Here is a 25223-nt window from a genome sequence, read left to right as displayed (position 1 = left end):
AAAAAGCTCCCAGCAAGCAAAAGCCCAGGGCCAGACGGCTTCACAGAGGAGTTTTACCAAATATTCAAGAAAGAAATAAAAGCTATCCTCCTCACACTATTCAAAAAAATTCAAGAGGAAGAAACACTTCCATGCTCGTTCTATGAAGCCAGCATCACCCTAATACCAAAACCAGATAAAGACAACACAATGAAAGAGAATTGCAGGCCAATATCCCTCATGAACATAGATGCCAAAATCCTCAACAAAAATCTTAGCAAATCGTGTCCAGCAATACATAAGAAAGATTATACACCATGACCAAGTAGGTTTTATCCCAGGGATGCAAGGAAGGTATAATCTCCGCAAATCAATAAACGTAATACATCACATAAACAAATTGAGAGAAAAAAACCACAGTCATATCAATTGATGCAGAAAAAGCATTTGACAAAATCCAATACCCTTTCTTGATAAAAACTCTCAGCAAGGTAAGAATAGAAAAATCACACCCCAACATAATAAAAGCCATATACGACAAACCGAAAGCCAACATCATAATCAATGGACAAAAACTAAAACCATTCCACCTAAGAACAGGAACGAGACAGGGATGCCCCTCTCACCACTTCTGCTCAACATAGTAATGGAAGTACTAGCATTTGCGATCAGACAAGAAGAAGAAATAAAAGGTATCCAAATTGGAAAAGAAGTAAGACTGTCATTTTAGCAGATGACATGATACTGTACATAGAGAACTCTAAAGACTCCATCAAAAATTTATTAGACTTAATAAATTAATTGGCAATGTAGCAGGATACAAAATTAATACCAAGAAATCTATGGCATTTCTATACACCAATAGTGAACTTATAGAAAGTGAGATTAAAAAAGCAATACCATTTACCATCGCACCAAAAAAATTAAGATACCAAGGAATAAACTTAACTAAGGAGGTAAAAAACCTATGTGCGAAAATACGGGGCACTGAAAATAGAGATAGAGAAAAACATAAACAGAAGGAAGAACATACCATCTTTATGGATTGGTAGAATCAACATCATCAGAATGTCCATACTACCCAAGGCAATCTATACATTCAATGCAATCCCCATTAAATTACCAATGGCATATTTCACAAACTAGAGCAAATGTTTCAAAAATTCATCTGGAATAAAAAAAGACCTCGAATAGCTGCAGCAATCCTGAGAAAGAAGAACAAAGTAGGTGGGATCTCAATACCAGATAATAACTTGTATTACAAAGTCACCATTCTTAAACAGCTTGGTACTGGCACAAGAACAGACATCTAGATCAATGGAATAGATTAGAGAACCCAGAAATCGACCCAAACTACTATGCCCAATTAATATTGGACAAAGGAGGCAGGAGAATACAATGGAGTCAAGACGGTGTTGGGGAAATTGGACAGATACATGCAAAAAGATGAAACTAGACCACCAAATCACATCATAGACAAAAATAAACTTAAAATGGATAAAAGACTTAAACGTAAGATGGGAAACCATAAAAATACTAGAGGAATCCACAGGCAGCAAAATCGCAAACATATGCTGAAGGAATTTCATCTCTAATAATGCTCCTAGGGCAATGGAAACTAAAGAGAAAATAAACAAATGGAACTACATCAAAATAAAAAGCTTTTGCATGGCACAGGAAACCATCAACAAAACAACAAGAAGAATCAATGGAATAGAATATAGAGCCCAGAAATTGACCCGAACCAATATGCACAATTAATATTTGATAAAGGAGGCAAGAACATACAATGAAGTCAAGATAGTCTCCTCAATAAATGGTGTTGGGAAAATTGGACAGATACAGGCAAAACAATGAAACTAGACGACCAACTTACACCATGCACATAAATAAACTCAAAATGGATAAAGGACTTAAATGTACGAAGGGAAACCATAAAAATACTAGAAGAATTCAAAGGCAACAAAATCTCAGACATATGCTGAAACAATTTCTTCACTGATACAGCTCCTAGGGCATTGGAAACTAAAGAGAAAATAAACTAATGGGACTAGATCAAAATAAAAAGCTTTTGCACAGCAGAGAAAACCATCAATAAAACTACAAGAAAGCCCACCATATTGGAGAACATTTTTGTCAATGTTATCTCCGATAAGGGTTTAATCTCCAACATTTACAGGGAACTCCTACAAATTAACAAAAGGAAGATAAACAATTCAATCAAAAATGGGCAAATGATCAAAATAGACACCTTTCAAAAGAGTACATTCAGAAAGCCAAGAGACATATGAAAACATGCTCAAAGTCACTAATCATCAGAGAAATGCAAATCAAAACAGTAATGATGTACCATCTCACACCTGTCAGAATGGCTATCATCAACAAATCAAAAAATGACAAGTGCTGTAGAGGATGTGGAGAAGAAGGAACTCTCGTGCACTACTGGTGAGAATGCAGACTGGTGCAGCCACTATGGAAGACAGTATGGAGTTTCCTCAAAAAACTAAAAGTGGAACTCCCGTTTGACCCCATGATGCCACTTCTAGGCATATATCCCAAGAAAACAGAAACAACAATCAGAAAGGATATATGCACCCATATGTTCTTAGCAGTGCAATTCACCATAGCTAAGATCTGGAAACAGCCTAAGTGCCCATAAGTAGAAAAATGGATTAGAAAACTGTGGTACATCTACACGATGGAATACTATGCTGGTGTAAAAAAGAAGGAACTCTTACCATTTGCAACAGCATGGATGGAACTGGAGAATATTATGCTAAGTGAAATAAGCCGGTCAATGAAGGAAAAATACCACATGATCTCACTCATTTATGGATAATTAAGACCATTATAAACTTATGAACAAAAATAGATATGGAGGCAGAGCAGCCTCGAACAGATTGTCAAACTACAGTGGGAAGACCGGGGAGGGTTGTGGGGCAGAAGGGGTTGGAGTAAGAGATCAACCGAAGGACTTGAATATAAGTATAACCAATGGACATAAGACAGTGGGGGGTACAGGAGGCCAGGGGATTGTTAAGGGCAGGAAAAAAGGAGACATATGTAATACTCTTTGTAATACTTTAAGCGATAAAACAACTTAAAAAAATAAAAAAAGAAAAGCAGAGAAATAAAAGAAACAACAAGACCCACTGCATGGGAGAAGATATTTGGCAATGATATCACGGATAAGTGTTTAATCTCCAACATTTACAGAGAACTCATGAAACTTAACAATAGGAAGATAAACAATCCAATCAAAAAATGGACAACAGACCTAAAGAGACACTTTTCGAAAGAGGACATACAAAAGGCCAAAGACATATGAAAACATGCTCAAAGTCGCTAATTATATGAGAGATGCAAATCAAAACGACAATGTGGTACCATCTCACACCTGTCAGAATGGCTATCATCAACAAATCAACAAACAACAAGTGCTGGAGAGGATGTGGAGAAAAAGGAACTCTCGTGCACTGCTGGTGGGAATGCAGATTGGTGAGCCACTGTGGAGAGCAGTATGGAGCTTCCCCAAAAAATTAAAATGAAACTCCCATTTGACCCCGTGATCCCACTTCTAGGAATATATCCCAAGAAGCCAGAAACACCAATCAGAAAGGATATATGCACTCCGATCTTCATAGCAGCACATTTTACTATAGCTAAGATTTGGAAACAGTGTAAGTGCCCATCAACAGATGAGTGGATCAAAAAACTGTGGTCGATTTACAGAATGGAATACTATGCTGCGGCAAAAAAGAAGGAACTCTTGCCTTTTGTAACAGAATGGATGGAACTGGAGAGCAGTATGCTAAGTGAAATAAGCCAGTCAGAGAAAGATAAATACCTCATGATTTCACTCATTTGTGGAATATAGAGAACAACAGAGACTGATGAACAGGGACAGATCCAAAGACTGAGAAACAGCGATCAGGCTATTAATCCCCAGAGGGAAAGTAGGCAAGGGAGGGGGCAAGACTTGTATGCATGCATATAAGCCAGACCAATGGACACGGACAACAGGGGGATGAGAGCATGAGTGGGGGGAGGGGGAGGAGAAAAGGGGTTTAATGGGGGGGACGAAGACACATTTGTAATACCTTAAGTAATAAAGAATTTTTTAAAAAAAGAAATCAACTACAATAAAAACAATCAAAAAAATTCAAACACTTGGAAGCTGAATAGCATGCTATTAAATAATGATTGGGTTGCCAAAGAGATCAAAGAGAAGTTAAAAACATCCTTGAAACAAATGACAATCCATTGTTGTGAAAACACAACAATCCAAAATCTATGGGACACAGTGAAAGCAGTTCTGAGAGGGAAGTTTATAGCTCTACAGGCCTACCTCAAAATAAACAAGGAAAAATGTTAATAAATTATCTAACTCTACAACATAAAGAATTAGAGAGTAGCAAGGAAAGCCCAGAGTGAACAGAAGGAAGCAGATAATAAAGACCAAAACAAAAATAAATGACTTAGAGACCAAATATATATGGTCAATGAAACCAAGAGCTGGTTCTTTGAAAGAATAAACAAAATTGATGAAAATCTAGGCGGCTCACCAAGGAACAAAGACATAGGACCTAGATAAACAAAATCAGAAATGAAAGAGGCAAAATAACAACAGACCCCACAGAAATACAAAGGATTGTTAAAAAAAAATACTATGAAAAACTAGACAACCTAGAGGAAATGGACATATTTCTAGAAAAATAAGACCTTCCAAAACTCAACCAAGAAGAATCAAAAAATCTCAACAGGCTGATAACTAAGGAGGAAATTGACCTGTACTCAGAAAACTATAGAACATTGAAAAAATAGATAAAGACATAAATAGATAGAAGAACACACTTTGTTCATGGATTGGTAGAATCAACACCATTAAAATGTCCATACTATTCAAAGCAATCTATAGATTCAATGCAATCCCCATTAAAATACCAACAGCATATTTTGCAACCTAGAGAAAACAACAATTCATATAGAATTAAGAAAACTCCAAATAGCCACAGCAATCCTGAGAAAGAAGAGCAAAGTGGGTGGGATCTCAATACCAGATATCAAGCTACATTACAAAGCCACTGTTCTCAGAGCTGCCCAGTACTGGCACAAGAACAGACATATAGAACAATGGAATAGAATAGAGAACCCAGAATTCTACCCAAGCCAGTATGCTCAATTAATATTTGACAAAAGATGCAAGAGCATACAATGGAATCAATACAGTCTCTTCAATAAATGGTGTTGGGAAAATTGAACTGATACATGTAAAAAAATGAAACTAGACCACCAACGTACACCGTACCCAAAAATAAACTGAAAATGGATAAAGGACTGAAATGTAAGATGGGAAACCATAAAAATCTTAGAGGAATCTACAGGCAGCAAGATCTCAGACATATGCCGTGATTTTTGATAAAAACCATCAGCAAAGTGGGAATAGAGGAATCATAGCTCAACATAATCAAAGCAGTGTCTTCACCAATACAGATCCTAGGGCAATGGAAACTAATAAGGGAATAAACAAATGGGACTACATCAATATAAAAACCTTCTGCACATCAAATGAAACCATCAACAAAACAATAAAAATGCCCACTGCATGGGAGAATATAGTTGCCAATGTTATTTCAGATAAGGGTTTAATCTCCAAAGTTTACAGGAAGTCATACAACTTAACAAAAGGAAGATAAACAATCCAATCAAAAAATGGGGAACGGACCTAAATACAGTCAATCCTTGGGTTATGTAGGTCTCGACTTACCGTTTTGTGGTTAGTCTTCATCTCCCATTTATTTATAAAAAAATGTTTCGTCATTTCGATGTATGTACATATGTGCTTTATGTTTTTTATTATTTATTTACCACAAGTAAAGGTCAGGATTTGCCGGGCTGAGGTAACCCTCCCACCCAAATACATGAATTTTTGTGCACTAGGCCTCTGGTCCTATATAATATAAGCCTAATATACAAATTGTTTCCTCGACTAGAGTTTGGCTGGGAGTTTGACAGCTTAACCAGTCTCTATGACATGCACTGACCACCAATGGGCAGACGCTCGGACCAGTAACTTAGCTTGCTGCAGGCGCTGGTGGGTTGGACTGGAAAGTGAGGTGTGAGGAGAGAGCTGTCAGGAAGCTCCCAGGGTTTGGCCGCTGGATGGATGAGGATGGCAGTGGGAGCCAGGAGGGATGGAGTGGGAGGGGAGGCTGCTACACTTGATTCAAGAGCCCTCTGCAGCCTGTGGCATTCTCAGTGCACGATTTATAATATTCAGAGATGCTTATTTTTATTTGTTAAGTTTCACTAACTACTCCAGGAGAGTGGGTAGCACCATTACAGGGGGCAGGCCAGGCATACCTGCCCAAAGCCAAGGTGCAGCTTCGGGCCCCTGGAATGCAACAGAGAGAGGGGTGGGGCTGTCAGAGAAACTGAGTCCAAAACTTGAAGTGGAGGCATCAAGGGGTGGAGGGTGATAGTTGTGCAGGGGTCTAGAAAAGCTAATGGGTGGGGGCAGCTGAGGAGCTCAATGCCTCTCTCATGGGACAAGCACCACATCTCTCCCTCCTCCTCCCGGTGACTTGTCACCCCAGCTCTTCTCCAAAGCTTGGGCTTGCCCACACAGCTCTCCACCACTGCACACCCCACACTGCTTTGCCTGCCCCACCCCACTCTACACAACCCCCCTCAATTCCCACACAGCCTTTGGAGAGCTCCACTCCCAGAGGAGAAAGTGGGAGGCTGTAGACAGGAGGTCACATGAGGAGGGGTCAGAGCAGGGCCCACCAAGTTAGATGGAGGGGAAGGAGAGAAACCCCACAGGACTGGGGGCAGAGACAGGCGGGGAAGGAGGGCCATGTGGAAGCTTTGCCCTTGGTTGAAGTAGAAATCCTGACCCCATTTTACAGACCCTAGCAGAGTGTGTGTGTGGGGAGGGTCAAAGACAAAAGAGGGTTTGAGGGGACTGGATGGAGAGCAGCAACATTTGATTAATGGCATATTTATTATTTTTGTTAATATATTTTTTTGATTTCAGAGAGGAAGGCAGAGAGAGAGAGAGAGAGAGAGAGAGAGAGAGAGAGAGATAGAAACATCAATGATGAGAGAGAATCGATCTGCCTCCCACACACCACCTCCTGGGGATTAAGCCTGCAACCCAGGAATGTGCCCTTGACTGGAATCAAACCCAGGACCCTTCAGTCCACAGGATGTGGTTCTATTCGCTGAGGCAAACCATCTAGGGCAACTCATGGCCTATTTAAAACCACTGAAGTAGGCTGAGGAGGAGTCTTACCATGATGGTGTTACCTGATAATGAGGGTGTCTCTCCTTATGTTGGAGTAATTGGAACTGCAGCTAAGTTAAGACACATTCATGGAGCCTGCAAAGGGTTTACACACACACAATTCAATTTACTTCATGTGGCAGCTGATGATGGTGAGCAGAGCCTTGGAAAGACATGCGGTCTCCAAGACCAGGGGCAGGAGAAAGTGCATGCGGGGCATTCCGCACCATGAGTTACTATCTATTCCTATATAATGAAGATGTAATATGCAAATTAACCCTCACACCCTCACAAGACCAGGCCAGCAGGGGGGATAGTGAGGGACAACCAAACAACTGAACAAGCAGTCGCATGGTGTGACCAGGTCGGCAGGGGGGTTAGTGAGGGATGACCAAATAAATAAACAGCAGGCTGCGTTGGGCGACAAGGCCAGTGGGGGAGGAGGCATCAGTGGTGACCAGGCTGGCAGGGGGCACAGTTGGGGGCAACCAGGCCAGCATGGGGGCAGTTGGGGGCGGCCAGGCCGGCAGTAGGAGGCACTTAGGGGCAACCAGGCATATGAGCGATTAGGAGCCAGAGGTCCAAGATTGTGAAAGGGATCCCAGATTGGAGAGGGTGCAGGCTGGGCTGAGGGGACCCCCCTCCCTTGCATGAATTTTGTGCACTGGGATTCTAGTCTTATCTAATAATAGAGAAACATGGTAATTAACAGTAACTTCGCTACCCTTCCCATTGGCTAATCAGCAAGATATGCAAATTAACTGCCAACCAATATGGCAGCCGGCAGCCGGACAGCTGAAGCAAACAGGAGGCTTGCTTCAGTGAAGGAGGAAGCCAACGTTCCCCGCCTGCTGCTGCCAGCCTCTGAGCTTGCACTCTAAGAAACAATGTTGCAATTATAGAAGCTAAAAAATCCCCAGAAACCTGATTTCAGGTGTCAGAGCTGGAGCGAGCAGGACCGCAAAAGTGTTACAATTATAGAACCCAAACAAACCCAGATAAATGCTTTCAGCAGCCAAGGTCTCAGAGCTGGAGCCAAGCCTCCGAGCTAAAGCCGGCTCTCAGCTCCAGTGACAGCCATAGCAGGTAAATAAATCCCAGAATTAATAAAAAAAAAGAAAAAAAGGAGAGGTTTGGAGCTTCAGTCACCTGCCAGTCTGAAAATGGCCCTCAGCCCCTCACCCAGACTGGCCAGGCACCCCATTGGGGACCCCCACCCTGAACAGGGTGTGACCAGCTGAAAACAGCCATCATCTGCTCATCCAGGCTGACCAGGCACCCAAGCAGGACCCTCACCCTGATCCAGGACACCCTTCAGGACAAACCAGCTGGCCCCCACCCATGTACCAGGCCTCTATCCTATATAGTAAAAGGGTAATATGCCTCCCAGCACTGGGATCAGCGGAGCCGCGAGGCCTCCTGGCACCTGGATCAGCGTGACAGGGGGCAGCGCCCAAACCCCCTGATTGCTGTGTGGCTCTGTGTGTGACAGGAGGCAGGACCACAACCTCCCTATCCGCCCTGCTCTGTTTGTGACAGGGGAAGGCGCCCCAACCCCCTGATCAACCCTGCTCTGTGCCTGATTGGGGGAGCTCCCCAAACCCCTGATCGCCCTGCAGCTCTGTGTGTGACAGGGTGCGGCACCCCAACCCTCTGATCCGCCCTGCTCTGTGTGTGACAGGGTGTGGCGCCCCAACCCCCTGATCGGTCCTGCCCTGAGTGTAACAGAGTGTGGCGCCCCAACTCCCCTATCAGCCCTACTCTGTGTGTGACAGAAGAGAGCTCTCCAAACCCCTGATCGACCCTGCTCTGTGCGTGACAGGTTACAGAGCCCCAACCCCCTGATGGGCCTGCTCTGTGCATGACTGGGGGTGGCGCCGCAACCTCCCCATTGACCCTGCCTTGAGTGTGACAGGGGGCGGTGCCCCAACCCCCCAATCATACCTACCCTGAGCGTGACTGAGGGTGGCATTGCAATCTCCTGATTCGCCCTGCTCTGTGCATGACAGGGGACAGCAACCCAACTCCCTAATCAGCCCTGCTCTGAGCCTGACCAGGGGCTGCACCTAGGGATTGGGCCTGCCCTCTGCCACCTGGGAGCAGGCCTAAGCCAGCAGGTTGTTATCTCCCAAGGGGTCCCAGATTGCGAGAGGGCACAGGCCGGGCTGAGGGACCCCCCTCCCCCCAAGAGCACAAATTTTTGTGCACAGGGCCTCTAGTATATATATAAAGCCTAATATGCTGTGTGTCGGACTGTGCAGTTGACCGACTAGTCACTATGACATGTGCTGACCACCAGGGGGCAGATGCTTGGACCACTAGGTTAATTTGCAGCTTGAGTCCCGCCAATTAGGACTGGGCGAGATTAGGCCAGACAGGCCCTGGAGCCCTCCCTTGGTCTCTCTCCAGCTACTGGCCCCAATCAGAAGTGGGTGAGATAGCCCTGATCAGCCCCAATCATTGGACAGGCAGAGGGACCCCAACCATGCATGGATTCATGCAGTGTTGAGTAAGCGTGGTGAAAGTGGACATCCTTTTCTTATTCCTCTTGTTAAGGGAAACACTTTTAGTTTTTGTCCATTCAGTATTATGTTGTTTTGTTATATATGGCCTATATTATGTTGAGATAGGATCTCTCTATTTCCACTCTTTTGAGAGTTTTTATCAATTGATTTTATCAAATCCTTTTTCTGCATCTATTGATATGATCATGTGGTATTTATTTTTCAATTTATTTATGTGATGTATCACACTTATTGATTTGCAAATATTGTACCAGCCTTATAACCTTGGAATAAATCCCACTTTATCATGGTATATGATCTCTAATAATAAAAGCATAATGTGCTAATTGGACTGGACAGCTGAACAACCTTCCTCGCATCCTTCTAGATGGCCTTGTGGACGAAGCCAGGACTGTGAGGCCTAGGCAAGCCAAGGCAGCTGCAAGGGCCAAGCCCCTTGCACAAATTTTGTGCTTGGGTCTCTAGCCTTTTCAAAATATTGCTGGATCTGATATGCTAATATTTTGCTGAGGATTTATTTTTTATTTATTTCATTTATTAATACTTATTGTTGAGATTATTACAGATGCCCATCTTTTTTCCCCCCATAGTTTCCCTCCACCCAGTTCCCACCCTACTCCAGGCCCTTGCCATCCTATTGTCTGTGTCCATAGGTAATGCATATAAGATCTTTGTCTAATCTCTTCCCACCATCCCTCCAAATCCCCTTGCCTATAAGAATTGTCAGTCTGTCCCATTTCCATGCCTCTAATTCTATGCCATTCACCAGTTTAATTTGTTCAGCATATTTTTTATTCATTTGATTTTTAGATTTAATTGTTGATAGATATATCTTTGTTGTCACTTTGATGCTCATATTTTTTATCTTTACCCTTTCCTTCTTCTTCCTCTTCTTAAAGAATACCCTTCAGCAATTCATATAATACTAGTTTGGTGGTGATAAACTCTTTTAGCTTATTCTTGACTGAAGCTCTTTATCTGACCTTCAATTCGAAATGATAACTTTGCTGGGTAAACTTGGTCATAGGTTCTTGCTATTCATCACTTTAAATATTTCTTGCTTCTCCCTCTGGCCTGCATAGCTTCTGTTGAGAAATCAGCTGAGTCATATGGGCACCCCTTGTAGGTAACTAACTTGCTGCTTTTAAGATTATCTCTTTATCTATAGCCTTGGCATTTTAATTATCATGTATCTTGATGTGGTCTTCTTTGGATTCCTCTTCTTTTGGGTTCTCTGAGCTTCCTGGACTTGAAAGTCTGCTTCTTTCACCAGGTAGTGGAAGTTTTCTGCCATCATTTCTTCAAATAAGTTTTCAATATCTTGCTCTCTCTTTCATCTTCTGGCACGCCCATAATTTGGATATTGGTGCACTTAAAGTTGTCCCAGAGGCTCCTTACTCTATCTTCATATTTTTTAATTCTTTTTTCTACAGCCACTTGGCCTGGAGGTCAAACCCTCCCTGGTATTAGCTACAACAATCAAGGCTTAACTACAAGACTGCGCACAAAGACCACTAGGGGGTGCACCAAGAAAGCATAACAAAATGCGGAGACAAAGAAACAGGACAAAATTGTCAATGGAAGATATAGAGTTCAGAACCACACTTTTAAGGTCTCTCAAGAACTGTTTAGATGCCGCCGATAAACAATGAGATCTACAAGAAGACTAATGAGACCCTCGATGTTATGATGGGGAACCAACTAGAAATTAAGCATACACGGACTGAAATAACGAATATTATACAGACTCCCGACAGCAGACCAGAGGAGCGCAAGAATCACGTCAATGATTTGAAATGCGAGGAAGCAAAAAACACCCAACCGGAGGGGCGGAATGAAAAAAGAATCCAAAAATGCGAGGATAGTGTAAGGAGCCACTGGGACAGCTTCAAGCGTACCAATATCAGAATTATAGGGGTGCCAGAAGATCAGAAAGACCAAGATATTGAAAACCTATTTGAAGAAATAATGACAGAAAACACCCCCACCTGGTGAAAGAAATGGACTTACAGGTCCAAGAAGCGCGGACAACCCCAAACAAAAGGAATCCAAACAGGACCACACCAAGACACATCATAATTAAAATGCCAAGAGCAAAAGACAAAGAGAGAATCTTAAAAGCAGCAAGAGAAAGAAACTCAGTTACCTACAAGGGAATACCCATACGACTGTCAGCTCATTTCTCAACAGAAACTTTGCAGGCCAGAAGGGAGTGGCAAGAAATATTCAAAGTGATGAATACCAAGAACCTACAACCAAGATACTTTATCCAGCAAAGCTATCATTCAGAACTGAAGGTCAGATAAAGAGCTTCACAGATAAGGAAAAGCTAAAGGAGTTCATCACCACCAAACCAGGATTACATGAAATGCTGAAAGGTATCCTTTAAGAAGAGGAAGAGGAAGAAAAAGGTAAAGATACAAATTATGAACAACAAATATGCATCTATCAACAAGTGAATCTAAGAATCAAGTGAATAAATAATCTGATGAACAGAATGAACTGGTGATTATAATAGAATCAGGGACATAGAAAGGGAATGGACTGACCATTCTTGGGGGGGAAAGGGGTGTGGGAGATGCGGGAAGAGACTGGACAAAAATCGTGCACCTATGGATGAGGACAGTGGGTGGGGAGTGAGGGAAGAGGGTGGGGCGGGAACTGGGAGGAGGTGGGTTATGGGGGGAAAAAAGAGGAACAAATGTAATAATCTGAACAATAAAGATTTAATAAATAAATAAATAAATAAATAAATAATTCTTTTTTTTTTTTTTTTTTTTTTTTGCTCTTCTGGTTGGGTGTTTTTTGTTTCCTCATGTTTCAAATCATTGATTTGATTCTTAGGATTTACTAGTCTACTGTTGAATTCCTGTATATTATTTTTTATTTCAGTGTATGGTCCTTTTCAATTTTCTTGGCATTCTCCCTAAGATCCCTGTAAGTTTCACTAAGTTCTGCTGGGATCCAACCCGAGCAGGTCCAGGGGTTCTCAAAGGCATAGACGAAGTCGGCGAAGAAGGAAGGACACAGAGACAGTGTTCAGTTGATCAGCAGCCTAGCCATGATCTCCAGCCAGGATCTCCAGCCAACTTCTGGTCTGGATCTCCAGAGAGGTTCTGCTGTTTATTGTCTTGTTACATCCGTATTTATCCCAGTTGATTTTAATCCTGTCAATTTCTATTACAAAGGTTAGGGTGTTTCTTATCTCCATTCCAGGGAGTAAAGATTATGTAGCTTAAGCATGATTGTTTGTAGTTAAAGTGATTAACTACCCGCCTGGCACTTAGTTAAGGATTTTCATCCCCTCCCTAACTTCAGGGAAAAATCCCTACCTGGGGAAACAACCTTTCTCGGAGAGGTGACCTTGGTTAAAACACACAGCGCTAAGGGGAGCAAACATATTAAGAACAGGATGCTATGTACGCCAGGTCCCTTGAAACATATGCTGTGCAGATGTTTCTATCCTGCAGCGACTGTGTGAAGCAGCAAGGATGGACCAGCTTCTGGCAAATTCCCCCATTTTTTTTTATTTTTTAAATGACAGCACATGCAAATCAGTGTCCACCTCTCAGATTGGGCCGTTTAAAACTCGGAAGAAGACTGGCAAGCAATGACAGTGAGCATAACTATAAACATAGTGGATGGAGTGCACAAGGAGCCCCATTCCTGTAGAAGGTTGCTGGCCTCTTCAGTCAAGGGATTTCAGCTGTCTTCAAGTTGTTGTTTTGATTGTCTTTGTTGGTCTGGCTAGCGGGCGGCGTCACTGGCGACGGGCTTCCCGAAGCATCAGCGAGTTGAAGGGCTGCATCAAAGCGTCCATCAGGGCCGTGGTTGATGGTGGTGTCGGTGTCCGAGGAGGAGTAAGCTGTGCCCTCTGGGTCAGCTGATATGGAAGATGGAGGGCAATAGAGAGAAAAAGAAGAGAAAGCAAAAGAACTACAAGGCATGGAAGTGTTTAGAAAAAAGAGGGAGAAGACAGGGAAGAAGGCAGCATCCTGACACAGCCCTTACCTTCAGCTGACCCTTTCCCCGTGGTCCAAGGTAGAAATGGGAAACAAGTCCTGTTGCAGTGAGAGGGCAGCTGCTGTCAGCCAGTCTCTGTCTTTACCTGGGTCCCGATCTGAGCTGGGTGTGGGAAGCAGGAAGCAGCCATGGCGACAGGAGACCTTCCTCAGAAGGGGCGAGTGTTCAAGCCCCTGAACCATTGGGGGGGGGGGTGAGGATCTGTGCCCCACCTCTGTTGAACCCCAAGTTCTCTCCTACTGGCCCTCCGAACTGTGCCTGTCTTAGGTTGCCCCACCCCTTGGGGTCTTACCCGTCTTTGACTACCAGCCATCTCTGGGCCAAGTAGGGTGATGTGAGGTTCAGTTCTGTCTCCTTGGTAGCCTATGTCCCTCTGGCCTCCATGCCCAGCAACTGCCTTGGGATCCCCTTGCCTGCTGGCGGGGCCCCGACATTGATCACATATCTTGGGGAACCCGGGTTTCTTCTCCAGGGAGGGCCCAGCTCACGCTATTGGGTGAGAGACAGATCCACGGTACCAGCCACCATGAGGCTTCAACCTCAGCATGAACAGAGAGCTCAGGCAATAGCTATGGGCAATTGGATTGTAAGAAGAGGGTCCCTCTTGGCACAAGGGTAAGAGAGGCCAATACAGGACAAAGGAGAGTCCCGGAACAGGGCTTTCTCAGCCCAGGATGTCAGGCTCTTGGCACAAGACAACTCCATGTATGGGACATATACCAAACACCCCTCGTCACGGCGTAAAAGAGAGGTGCCCTTCCTGGAACAGTAGGGTAGGGAGATTCTAGAAAAGGCTGTGTTCAGGAAAGAAGGAGAAAGGCCAAAGAAGCAGCAAACAAGTAGTTAGATTTTAAAAAAAGGAAAAAAGGAAAGGAGATGTGGGGCAAAGCTGGGACATGTGGAAAGACAAAAAGGAGGCACATGTGATCCTCCCAACGGACAGATTGTTCCAGCTCAGGGCTGCATATCTGCTGCAGACGGGCACTGGTCAGGTGTGCTATGGTGAGGTAGAGATGGAGGGCGGTGAGACATAAGGTTGGACTAGACGGTCTGGAATCCACACAGGTGAGTCTGCATCCTGTGGAAATATATAAGCATATCCTCTCCCCCAGGTTAAAAGTACATCAGGTCCCTTCCAGGTTCCTGTAAGCAAGTCTCTCCATTTGACGAGGGCTTTAGGTTTAGTTAAATCAGGGTTCCAATGCCTGTACATCGGGGAATTTCCCTCAGAATCTACATTTAGTATATTAATTACAAATAGAGTATGTTGTAGAACATGATGAGGAGAGGAATATTTAAACTCATTTTCTTGTAATATTTTGTAACAGGAGTAAATCAAACACCGCTGGGGCTATATAATAGAACTCCCATTTGAGATAAGATATCTCTTCCCCATAATGTAAACGGGATAGTCGTAATTACATAGGGAGAGAATGTTCCTGAATGTTGATCTTCATCAGCCCAAGTTAAAATCTGAGAACTCTTTTTTACATTAGATGCCTTGCCTAGGCCTACTAGGGAAGTGGAGGTGGTGTGCGTGGGCCATGAAGAGGGCCAATCCTTCCCTGCTATGCAGGAAACATCTTCTCCTGTATCCAGTAGACCTTCAATTGGTTTTCCCTGAATTTGTAAAATTTTTGTAGGTCTAGTAGCATGGATTTCTTGTATCCAAAATGCTGCATCACTAGATCCAAAGCCTCTGGCCCCTCTAGCTTTCTGGGTAACAGCTGTCCCTATTTTATGTATTGGTAACAGGAGTAATTGGGCAATTCTCTGGTTGGGCTGAATCTGTATAGCTGTGGTGGGTGGGGAAAGTAAAATCTGTATTTCTCCTGTGTAGTCTGCATCAACAACTCCTGGGATGACTAAGATTCCCCTATAACGAGGTGGAGCTCCGTCCTAATATTAAACCTACAGTTCCCTCAGGCAGTGGCCCAGACACTCCTGTAGGAATGGCTGCTACTGGTGAGTCTGGGGTTAGTATTGCATGGGTGGTTGAGTGGAGGTCCAATCCTGCACTGCGTGGGGTTGCCCTGAAGAGGTCACTGACTGATCGAAATTTGCAGAGGGGTTGAAGGTTGATCCCCCTTTTATTGCAGGGGCCTGGGGCTGGCCCCTTCTCAAGTTTCCCAATTGAGGTGATGGGATATAACCTCCTTGGGAGCTATTTGTAGAGTTTAAAGGCCGACCATTTTTTTCAAAAAAATATATTTTATTGATTTTTTTACAGAGAGGAAGGGAAAGAGATAAAGAGTTAGAAACATCGATGAGAGAGAAACATCGATCAGCTGCCTCCTGCACATCTCCCACTGGGGATGTGCTCGCAACCCAGGTACATGCCCTTGACCGGAATCGAACCTGGGACCTTTCAGTCCGCAGGCCGACGCTCTATCCACTGAGCCAAACCGGTTTCTGCTGGCCGACCATTTTTATGGTATTTTGATCTACATTCCTTTGCCCAATGGAATCCTTTCTGACATCGGGGACAAACGGTTTTTGGAGGGTTAATATTATTCCCTAATGTATTTCCAGGCTGTCGAGGAGCTTGCCATCTGGCCTGAGTATTATTATTTTTATTTGGGCATTCTCTGCTAAAGTGCCCAGATAAGCCACAAGAGTAGCAGTTCATATTTCTTTTATTACCTGTAGTATTGCTGGCTTGTCCTATACCCTGTACATATTGAGGGTATGTCTCCCCTTTGAGAGCTGCAGCTATAGCTACACCCTGTATAAATGCTGGACTTACATCAGCACACTGTTTTATAAAATCATTTATAGTTCCTGTTCTGCGAATCGGCCTTAATAAAGCCTGACAGGTATTATTAGCATTTTCAAAAGCCAGTTGTTTGATTAGGATATCGGCTGCCTCTTTGTTATTGATTACTCTCTTAACTGCCTGTATGAGGTGAGAAAGGAAATCCTGATATGGTTCCTCGACCTTCTGTTTAACCTCTGTAAGGGTGGTTGTTTTTCCTACTGTATAAGGTAGGGATTTCCAGGCATTTCCTGCACAACTGGTTACTTTGGTAAGTGCCCCTGTGGGCATATTCATTCGCTCCTGAGCCATGTTAAAATCACCTTCTCCTAATATCATGTCTAGGGTTATTCTTTTTCTGGTTTTTTTTTCCTAGTGGCTACAGCTTTCTTAGAAAGGTCATCATATTCAGTTTTCCATAATAAGTATTCACCTCCTGAGAGACAGGCTTTACAAACCTGTGACCAATCATAAGGAGTCATCCATTTACTGGCTAGGGTTTCTACCAAGGTTTGTGTGTAAGGAGCTAGAGGTCCATATTCAGAGCAGGCCAATTTTAATTCTTTAAGTACTTTGTAAGGTATAGGCTCCCAGGTGGGGTTTCCGTTCCCACCAGACTCATTCTCATATGCAACTGGGAAGCAGAGTGAGAATTCAAGATCTCCATTAGCTTCAGCTTCTCTTATCGCCCTTTGAAATTTAGACATGGAGCTCCTAGGAGCCACAGTCTTCCTTTCTAATTTGGGGAGCCTGTTTTGAATGGGAGGGCCTCTCTCCTCTCTACTGACTGGAAAGGACCAATGGTCATGTTTATGATGTTTATTCTCCTCCCGATCAGTAGGCATAGCTAAATTGCTTTTAGATTGAGCTGAAGACAATAATGATGTATCCTCTCTGGGTGGAGCCGAGGGACTATTTAAAATTTGAGAAAGTTCAACCGTTTTTGCCTCTGGTGCCAAGGTGTCACAGATTGAATTCCAGAGGGAAAAGACATTTGGCAGGACTTTCTCAGATCCATGGTAGCTGTAATAGTTCTTTAATTGCTTTCCTACTTTAGTCCAAGTTTCTAAATTAACAGTTCCATCCTCAGGAAGCCATTGACATAGGTCTTCTATAAAACTTTCTGTCTGACTGGGAGTAACCTTAACTCCTCTGCTAGCAAGCATATGCGTTATAAGATTAATACAGAGTCTTTTTTCTTTAGACTCAGTATGACCCATCCTGTCAATCTAAGTTCTGTACTAACTACCCACTTACCCTACTTATCCTCTGGGGGGCAAGGGGGGTCTGCAGCACCCTAAGGTGCAGTCCTATCCGTCCCAAGTACAGGGGGAATTACCTAAGGGTTCCTGTTCGGGGGCGCAGGATGCCGCGGTCCAACCCCAGCAGGTCCAGGGGTTCCCTAAGGCATAGACGGAGTCGGCGAAGACGGAGTCGGCGAAGACGGAAGGACACAGCGACGGTGTTCAGTTGATCAGCAGCCTAGCCATGATCTCCAGCCAGGATCTCCAGCCAGGATCTCCAGCCAACTTCTGGTCTGGATCTCCAGAGAGGTTCTGCTGTTTATTGTCTTGTTACATCCGTATTTATCCCAGTTGATTTTAATCCTGTCAATTTCTATTACAAAGGATAGGGTGTTTCTTATCTCCATTCCAGGGAGTAAAGATTATGTAGCTTAAGCATGATTGTTTGTAGTTAAAGTGATTAACTACCCGCCTGGCACTTAGTTAAGGATTTTCATCCCCTCCCTAACTTCAGGGAAAAATCCCTACCTGGGGAAACAACCTTTCTCGGAGAGGTGACCTTGGTTAAAACACACAGCGCTAAGGGGAGCAAACATATTAAGAACAGGATGCTATGTACGCCAGGTCCCTTGAAACATATGCTGTGCAGATGTTTCTATCCTGCAGCGACTGTGTGAAGCAGCAAGGATGGACCGGCTTCTGGCAAAGTTCCTCAGAGGTTTCTAGAAGATTCTTGAGTCATCTTGTAACTGTGGTTTTGAACTCTATATCTAGTAGTTTGTTTTCTTCCATTTCTTTCATGTGTGACATGTTTCCTTGTCTCCGCATTTTGGCTGCTTTCCTGTGTTTGTTTCTATGTATTAGGTTGCTGCTAAGTCTCCTTGAGTTAGTAGAGTGGGCCTTGTGTAGTAGGTGTCCTATAGGGCCCAGTGGCTCAGCCTCCCCAATCACCTGATATGGACACCCTTTGTAGGCTGTGTGCACAGTTTTGTTGCAGTTAAGCCTTAATTGCTGTTGGTGTTATTTAGAGGAATTGACCTCCAGGCCAATTGGCTGTAGGGACCAGCTGTGACTAGAGTGGGAGAGCTGGTGTGCAGGAGACACCCTTATGGAGCAGGACTTGCTTTAGTGGGACTTTGGTGCTCACTGACTCTGCCCCTTGAGTGTATCTCTTATGGATGTGCAACGTTGTAATCTGGTATGGTCTCACACTGACTACTGGGTACACTGGTTCTTGGGTCTCCAGGGCGGTGCAAAGACAGCCTCTGCCTGGAGCCATCCAGCAGGAGCTACAGAGACATCTGCAGATTCCTCCTCTTTGAATCAGGTTTGGAAGTGTCCAGAGGAGGCCCAGCTGTGAAGCAAGGCAGGCTGGTTCTGATGCCAGTTTTGATGCCTTTTATTTATAAATTTCGGACTCCCTGACCCAGCTGCAGCTTGTTTGACAGGTTTTAGCCTGAGAAAGAACAGGCCATTCATATGCAAAAGCTGCTGCAGAGAGCTTGGGTGGTGTTATAAATTGGGTGGGGTGGGGTCTTAGGTATGCACCTTGGTGGAGCAAAGAGAAATGGCTGCCGGTCAGCTCTGCACCAGGGAGGTCTCAGCTTGGGAACAATGACCACTGAGAGCTCCTCCATCTGGAAGAAAGCCACCTCCAAGTTCCTGCCCTGCTGCTAAACAGTCCCATTTCTCTCTGTATATGTCTGGGACCCCGAGAGCCTCATCCAGCAGAGGAGCTCAGAGCTTATAAATTCAGTTTGTGGTGTCAGCCTTTTAAGAGGAGCAGCTATGTCTCCAGCAACCTGTATGTTACTCAGCCCCAATCCACACTGGTTTTTACAGCCCATATTTCTTACTTCCTGTAGGGACCTCTTTCCCCAGCTCTGGAACCCTGGGCTGGGTGTCTGATATGGGGCTGGGACCTCTTGCTCCTTCAGGTGGCCTCTGCAGAGGCAATCTCCCTCCTGATTAACAAAGTGGCACACTTAGGTGCCTGACCAGCCCGTTCCATGCACTTTCTTCTTTACCTCTCTAGTTGTAGTATTTCCACTCAGCCAGTTTTCTCATGGTCTGGAGGATGGTTGTTCTGTATTTTAGCTGTAATTTTGATTTGGTTGTGGGAGGCAGCAAGTACAGGCATTTACCTAACCTGCCATCTTTATTCTCCTCTTGCTGAGGATATTAGCATCCGTGTTCATTAGGGTTATTGTCCTATAATTCTCTTTTTTTGTAGTTTCTGGTTTTGGAATTAATATAATGCTGGCTTTGTAAAAAGAGCTTAGAAGTGTTCCTTCTTCTTGAATTTTTTTGAATAGTTTGAGGAGGATATGTGTTTGTTCTTTGCACATTTGGGAAAATTCTTCTGTAAATCCATCTGGCCTAGGACTTTTGTTTGCTGGAAGTGTTTTTACTATTATTACTGCTTCTATTTCATCAATAGTTGTTGGCCTACTCAGCTTTTCTGGCTCTTCTTGATTGAATTTTATAAGACTGTATGTTTCTAGGGATTTGTCCATTTTGTTGGCATATAATTGTTCGTAGTATTTGTTTACCATTCATTGTATATCTGTGGTGTCTGTTATTATACCACCACTTTCATTTCTGATTTTATTTATTTGGATCCTCTCTCTTTGATTCTTGATGAGTTTGACTAAGGATTCATCAACTTTGTTTATCTTGTAAAAAAAAAAACCCAACCACCCAGCTCTTATATTCATTAATCTTTTGTACTGTTTTTTTTTATTCTCTACATAATTTAGTTCCATTCTGGTCTTTATTATTTCCTTCCTTCTACTTCCACTGGGCTTTTCTTTTTCAAACATATTTTATTGATATTTTACAGAGAGGAAGAGAGAGGGATAGAGAGTTAGAAACATTGTTGAGAGAGAAACATCAGTCAGCTGCCTCCTGCACACCTCAAAATGGGGATGTGCCTGCAACCAAAGTACATGCCCTTGACAGGATTCAAACCTGGAACCCTTCAGTCTGCAGGCCGACACTCTATCCACTGAGCCAAACCGGTCAGGGCACTGGGTTTTCTTGCTGTTCTCTTTCTAATTATGTATTGCGGGTTAAAGAGTTTATTAGTGTTTTTTCTTGTTTCTTGAGGTAGGCCTATAGCATCTATCTTTTTGTGTTTTTTAGTTTTCATGTTGTGATTAATGTCAAGTTTCATAGCATTACGGTCAGAGAAGATGCTTGATATGCTTCAATCTTCTTAAATTTATTGAGGCTTATTTTGTGTCCTAACATGTGTCTGACCTATAAAATATTTCAAGTGCACTTGAAAATAATGTATATTGTACTGCTTTGGGTGAAATTTTCTGAAGATATCAATTAAATCCATCTGATCTGGTGTGTCATTTAAAGCCACCATATCCTTACTGATTTTCTGATTGGAATATCTATCCATTGATATCTATGAGGTGTTTAAATCCCCTACTGTGACTGTATTGCTGGTAACCTCCTGCCTTATGTCCATCAAGATTTGCTTTACATATTTTAGTGCTCCTATGTTTGGTACATAAATATTTACAAGGATTATATCCTCTTGTTGGATTGTTATTGTTATCATTTTATAGTGTTTTAGTTGTATTAACTATAACTTTTGCTTTAAAATATATTTTATCAGATATAAGTTTTGCCACCCAGCAATTTTTTCTATTTGTGTGAAATACCTTAAATTTTTTTTTTTTTGCTTTTAGTGTATGTATCTTTTGTAGACAACATATGTATAATTTTTGTGTTCTTATCTATTCAGCTATCTTATGTCTTATGTTTGAAACATTTAAGCTATTTACATTTAAAGTAATTATTATGTTTCATATATATTGCCATTTTAGTCTTTTAACTATGCTCCTTTGTTTTTCTTCTTTACCTCTTCCTCTTCCCTTTCTCCCCTCCTTCTTAACGCAGCCCCTTTAACATTTCTTGTAATACTTAGTGGTAACAAACTCCTTTTGATTTTCCTTGCCTTGGAAGCTCTTTTTCCTTTAATCCTATCTAATAAAAGAGAAACATGCAAATTAACCATCACTCCATTCCACCCACAAGCCACGCCTAGCAGCCAATCAAGAGCAAGTATGCAAATTAACCCAACCAAGATGGTGGCAGCCATGGAGCTGGAATGAGCAGGAGGCTTGGGTTACCCCTGGTGATGGAGGAAGCCAAACTTCTGGCCTGCCCTGACAGTCCCTGGCCTCCCTCAAGGCTACAAAGTTTCAATTATAGAAGATAAATAAATCCCAGATACCTGCTTCCAGCCGGCAAGAAGGGGCTAGGAGTTTGGGTCACTGGGGCCATGGCCATCCTGCAAACAGCCATCAGGCCCTCACCCAGGCTGGCCAGGCACCCCAGTGAGGACGCCCACCCTGAAGGGGATGTGGCCAGCTTTAAAAAAGCCTTCAGCCCCTCACCCAGGCTGGCCACACTCCCCCAGCAGGGATCCTCACTCCATGAGGGCATGACCGGCCTGCAAACCACCACAGGCCACTTACCTAGGCTGCCCCATGCATGAAGAAAACCCCTACCCTGATCCAGGGCACCCTTCAGGGCAAACCAGAAGGCCCCCACCCATGCACCAGGGCTCTAGCTAATCTAATAAAAGAGAAACATGCAAATTGACTGTACCTCTGCTACACCCACAAGCCACGCCCATCAGCCAATCAGGAGCAAATATGCAAGTTAACCCGACTCAGATGGCAGCGGCCACGGAGCTGGGGCAAGCAGGTGACTTGGGTTGGCCCCGGCAATGGAGGAAGCCAAGCTTCCAGCCTGCCCTGCCGGCCCTGAGCTCTGCTCAAGCCTACAAAGTTTCCATTCTAGAAGATAAATAAATCCCAGATACCTGCTTCCAGCCATGGCCATGGCCAGCCTGGAAACAGCCATCAGTCCCTCACCCAGGCTGGCCAAACCCCCATGGGGTGAAGGTCCCCACTGGGGGGCTTGACTAGCCTGCAAACAGCCATCAGCCCCTCACCCAGGCTGCCCAGGCATCCCAGTGGGGACCCCCACCCTGAAGGGGGTGTGGCTAGCCTAAAAACAGCTCTCAGCCCCTGACCCAGGCTGGCAGGCATCCCATAGGGACCCCCACCCTGACCTAGGACACCCTTTAGAGCAAACCAGACAACCCCTACCCATGCACCAGGCCTCTATCCTATATAATAAAGGGGTAATATGCAAATTGACCCTAACAGCAGAATGACTGGGAATGACTGGTCACTATGAAACACACTGACCACCAGGAGGCAGATGCTCAATGCAGGAGCTGTCCCCTGGTGGTCAGTGCACTCCCACAGGGGGAGCTCTGTTCAGCCACAAGCCAGGCTGATGGCTGCCAGTACAGCGGTGGTGGTGGGAGCCTCTCCCACCTCTTCAACAGCGCTAAGGATGTCCAACTGCAGTTTAGGCCTGCTCCCCACTGGCAAATGGACATCCCCTTAGGGCTCCCGGGTTGCCAGCGGGATGTCTGACTGCCAGCTTAGGCCTGATTCTCTGGGGATCGGGCCTAAGCCAGCAGGTGGACATCCCCCAAGGGGTTCCAGACTACAAGAGGGCACAGGCCAGGCTGAGGGACCTCCCCCAACAAGGTCACAAATTTTTGTCACCGGGCCTCTAGTCTATACTAATAAAAGGGTACTATGCTAATTAGACTGGGAGACCTTCCAGGAGACCTCTGGACATTCTTCCGGACAAAGCCATGGTGGCAAGGCTGAGGTAGAGGTGGTTAGAGGCCAAGAGGGGAGGGCATTTGTGGGTGATCAGGCTGGTGGGGGGCAGGGCTATTGGGAGTAACAGACCAGCAGGGGGACCAGTTGTGGCAAGCAGGCCATCACTGGGGGTCAGTTGGAGGTGATCAGGACAGTGTGGGGGGGAGGGATGGCAGTTTTGTGTGAGCAGACCAGCAGGGGCACAGTTGGGGGCAAGCATGCTAGTGGGGAGGGAAGTTGGGGACAAGCAGGCCCGCAGAGGGGGAAGTTGAGAGTTAGCAGGCTGGCAGGGCAGGAAGTTGGGGGCAAGCACACTGGCACAGAGGGTAGTTGGGGGTGACTAGGCTGGCAGAGGGGGCAGTTGGGGGCAATCAGGCAGGCAGGCAGGTGAGCAGTTAGGGGTCAGCAGTCCTGGATTGTGAGAAGGATGTCCGACTGCCATTTTAGGCCCAATCCCTTCGAGCGGTCCCAGATTGGAGAGGGTGCAGCCTGGGATGAGGAACACCCCCTACTCATTGCATGAATTTCGTGCACCAGGCCACTAGTTTTAAATAATTGCATTTCTTGATAATGTAGCCTTGTTTGTAGGTCCTTTATCTTCATCTCTTTGACTATTTCATGCCAATCCCATCTGACCTGGTGTTTCAGCTGATAGTCCTACGGGACCCTCCTTTTAGGTAACTATCTTTATCTTGGAGCTTTTAAGATATTCTATTTGTCCTTAACCTTTGCAGTTTTAATTACTATATGTCTTGGTGTGGGCTTCTTTAGTTCCTCTTGTTTGGGACTGTGCTTCATGACGGTGCTGTTTTTCTTCACCAGGCTAGTATAGTTTTTGTTCATTATTTCTGAAAATAGGTTCTCATTTCCTTACTCAATCCCTTCTCTTTCTGGTTCCCCTGTGATGCAGATGTTGGTACATTTTATATTGTCCCTAAGTTCCCTTGAATTATCCTCTTCCTCCCTCCCTCTCTTCCTCCCTCCCTCCCTCCCTCCCTCCCTCCGTCCCTCCCTCCCTCCCTTTCTCTCTGTGTTAATCCTCACCTAATAGTATTCTTCCCATTGCTTTTCAGAGCATGGAAAAGAGAGAGATCAATGTCAGACATATCAACTGATTGCTCCTGCATGCATTCTAAACAGGGGCAGGGACAAACCCTCAACCGAGGCCCATGTCCTCAACCAGGAACATGGTGTGCAGGTTGATGCTCTAACCAATGAGATAACCAGCCAGGGCTAATTATCATTTTTTCTGTTCATCTGATTGTGTTTTTTTATACCCCATCTTCCAAATTGGTGAATCAAACCTATGCTTCATTTAACCTACCATTTATTCCTTTCAGTGTATTCCTCATTTCAAATATCATACTAGTATTCTTTTTTTTTAATGAGCAGTTAAAAGTGAGGTATTTTTAAATGTATTTTCAGGAGAGAGAAATGTCAGTGTGAAAGAAAAATAATTGATTTCCTTCAAATGTACCGACTGGAGATTGAACCCACTTTTAGTTTATGAGACAACATTCCAACTAATTTAGCCACTGGCCAGGTTCAGATATTGTATCCTTTATTTCTGACTGGTTATTTCTTATGGTTTCTATATTCTCTTTCATGTGGTTGTAGTTTTCATTAAGTACCTTGTGGTTCTAAGTTCTTTGAGCATCCTTATAACCTTTTCCTGAACTGTCAGATAAGTTGTTTGCCTCA

Source organism: Myotis nattereri (assembly GCF_964212035.1).
Source record: "Myotis nattereri genome assembly, chromosome: Y".
Classification (NCBI taxonomy): Eukaryota; Metazoa; Chordata; class Mammalia; order Chiroptera; family Vespertilionidae; genus Myotis; species Myotis nattereri.
Note: the sequence above shows the minus strand (reverse complement) of the source record.